The sequence below is a fragment of the Protomyctophum parallelum genome, assembly GCF_964188405.1.
Source record: "Protomyctophum parallelum genome assembly, chromosome: 13".
Classification (NCBI taxonomy): Eukaryota; Metazoa; Chordata; class Actinopteri; order Myctophiformes; family Myctophidae; genus Protomyctophum; species Protomyctophum parallelum.
Genome location: NC_139708.1, coordinates 7,483,995 through 7,487,389, shown reverse-complemented (window position 1 = coordinate 7,487,389; position 3,395 = coordinate 7,483,995).

The window sequence follows — 3,395 nt, the reverse complement described above, 5'->3', positions numbered from 1 at the left end:
CGTCTGCGGTCAGCGCAATATGTGTACTATAAATAATTTGAGGTTGTGTGTGTGTGTGTGTGTGTGTGTGTGTGTGTGTGTATGTGTGTGTGTGTACGTGTGAGAGAGCGAGAGAGCGTGTGAGAGAGAGAGAGGTGCAGTTGCTGTACATATCGCCTCTGTTGGGTGGAAACCACATATGTCCAAAACTGTTATACTGTTATACTTTTCAGGATTCCAATTCAAAAGTATAGTAAATCCGCAAGCTCAAAACGCAGGCGCAAAGCGACGCAACTTCGAGCTATACTTTTCACGCTTGCCGTGCAGTGCCGCTGTATAGTACGATCAAGTATAGGGTGTTAATTTACGACTAGAAACACAAACAGTCAGACATGTGGAGATACGAGGTTTCCGCCCTGCCGGGCTCAGGGTTTCCTCCTCTCCTGTGCTGTGTGTGTGTGAGTCTGCAGTCAGAGCACAGGCACAATAGGGAGCATTGTTCCGCTGGCAGGCCTCTGCCTGCCGACTCCCCCCCCGTACCTGAGCACAGAGACAGGTGTATTTCTCCTAGTCACGCTATAGCCCTGGCTGCCACACTCCCAGCTGCCTGCACGCACACACACACACACACACATATGCACGCGCACGTGCACACACGCACGCACACACACATGCAGGCAAAGCGTTATTATTGCAGTGCAAAACAAACTGATGAAGCCCTCTATCGTTGCTGTCCTTCCTATATCTCCATTACTCTAGCTTTTTGTGTTTTTTTCCGTAAACTAACGCCCCTACATGGTCATCATACTACTGACTACAGCGCCACGCAAAAGCGGTGGCAGATCTACGAGCCTCGAAACGCGATGCGTTTTGAACTAGTACAACTACTTTGGCCGTTTCTTATTTGAATCCTGAAAAGTTAATTACCATTTTGGACATTAGAGGTTTCCACCAGACAGACGATGTTGTACTACAAGACAATCTGAAGACCTTCCATTGGATAATGTACTCCTTAGGCCTGACTCACACCTTCACAACAGATTGATGTATAGCTGATGCATGAGACTTATTTACTGATGCAAGCTCGCAATGGGGGGGGGTCGAAACACAGCCGAAAACCGTACAACAAAAATGTTGTGTCAAACCATGTGACTTCCATTGGAAATGCATTGGGAGCTTGCATCAGTAAACAAGTCTCATACATCTAGCATGCATCAATGTTGTAATGTATGCTAGATGGAAAGGTGTGAGTGAAGCCTTAGCCCTCAGTACATCTGTGATCCGGCGGAAACCCTTTAAAAAATAACCGTGAACCTTACTATGGATAGTGTTTCATATAGGACAGTCTTTCACAGCCCACTTTAACCACATGACCCCTAGAGCCCATAGGCGAACATGTGCGTTGGCTATTTTCGGTGAAGAGATTTTGGTGTAGAGGAAAGAAGGAGGACAGAAGTACAGATGCCTGTGGGACCCCAGTTAATGAAGTATATAGGATTTAAGGCGTTAAAAGTATTAAAAAAGTACACCAAGTGCTTCACAGACCATATTGAAGAATTCACAGGTCTAAGTGCATGACAGATATTGAGATAGCATACACTCTGTGCCAGCGCTTCCCAAACTTTTCTGGATCCGAGCCCACTTCAAAATCAAGAAAAAGCGCTCGCATGCAGCCCACCCATCTGACCACTTCACACCTTGGCCTTTTGGCCTGCAGGTTGGGAATGGCTGCTCAATGCTGCTGGCATAGAGAGCATCCTGTTGATCTTTCTTCTTTTAAGAGTATGATGTATATATCTAGCCTCTTGACACAGAAACCCAATAAAAAGATTGACTCCCACAGCAATGGTGCAGTTATACAGTAATGCGTATGATGGTCATTATATGGCAATGATCCCAAGCCTGGTGGTGGCATGTGTTTGCCTAAAAAAAAGTGCAAGTTTTTGTGTTTTTTCTTAATTCCGAGGGTTGCGGCAATAGTTTGTGTTAACGAGGAGGAGAGTGGAGTGGGTGTGTGCGAGCCGAGCCAATGTCAGCAGCCTCGCTACAGCCGAGGCCAAAAGTTCATTTAATTTCTGCTAAGTGGGAAAACATGTTTGAGTAAACATTAGAACCTCTGTTGCCGTTGAGCTTGACCCCTTTAACGCTGGGTGGGTGAGAAGGGGGGGGGGGGGGGGGGGGGGGGGCGGGGCGGAGCGAGAGAGGTGCCAGGCGCTGATGCAGCGAGAGGAAGTGATTTCACTGAAACCTGGCTGGCGCTTAGCGCTGGTCGAATGTGACCAAAAAGAAGAAAAGTGATGGCGGCCAAGGGGGGTGGGGGGGGGGGGACAGCTGCGTGCACTGCCCAGAGGCTCTGGAGACGGTCCTAACCCCATCCGTCTCCATCTGCAGGGACCCCCACCCAGTCCCACCCAGCCCCCCGAAAAATAAATGATTTGTTCTCTTGTTCCGGATGATTCATGAGAGAAATGGGACCAGCTGCAATATGTGCCATGATATAGAACAGACGTACACTGTATGTACGCACGCACGCAACGCAACGCAACGCAACGCCACGCACGCACACACTCACCATCTATTACTTCCCCCCCCCCTCCTCCTCAGACTCCCTCACCTGAGTAAACTGTACTCAAAACGTCGCTCTGAAACCCCGGCGTGACCTCCTCCATTCCAGCGCTAACGCTCTCTATGGTTCCCACGGAAAAAAGGCGGAAAGGGACGTGGAGGAAGTCGGCGCATTTGGCCGACCGAAACGTTGGATTTAACACGGGCTGCCAACATGGAATCCAACCTCAGGTTTCCTGGCTGATATTTACAGAATTAATTCCCAGACGGATGCAGGAATAACACCTGTGAAAAGTTTGTCAGGGGGGGGGGGGGGGGCGGGGGTCTGCGAAAACACAGGAGGGGAAACGGAGTGTGGCAGGCTAGGCTAGCAGCGCAGCGTGCAGCGCAGCAGCGGGCCGTGCTAATCAATGGGCCAGTTGTTGTTGGGGAAACACTTGTCATCTTCTCATGATGTACCCCTCCTGGTTTCCATGTCATCACCCTGTCCCCTCACTCAGCCCTCACATCAGAGTGTTAGTATGTAGGCGTCATCCCATCCAACCACGGCTGTCTGTACCAGGTACCACTGTCTGTACCATGTACCACTGTCTGTACCATGTACCACTGTCTGTACCATGTACCACTGTCTGTACCATGTACCACTGTCTGTACCATGTACCACTGTCTGTACCATGTACGGCTGTCTGTACCATGTACCACTGTCCAACCACGGCTGTCTGTACCATGTACCACTGTCTGTACCATGTACCACTGTCTGTACCATGTACCACTGTCCAACCACGGCTGTCTGTACCATGTACCACTGTCTGTACCATGTACCACTGTCTGTACCATGTACCACTGTCCAA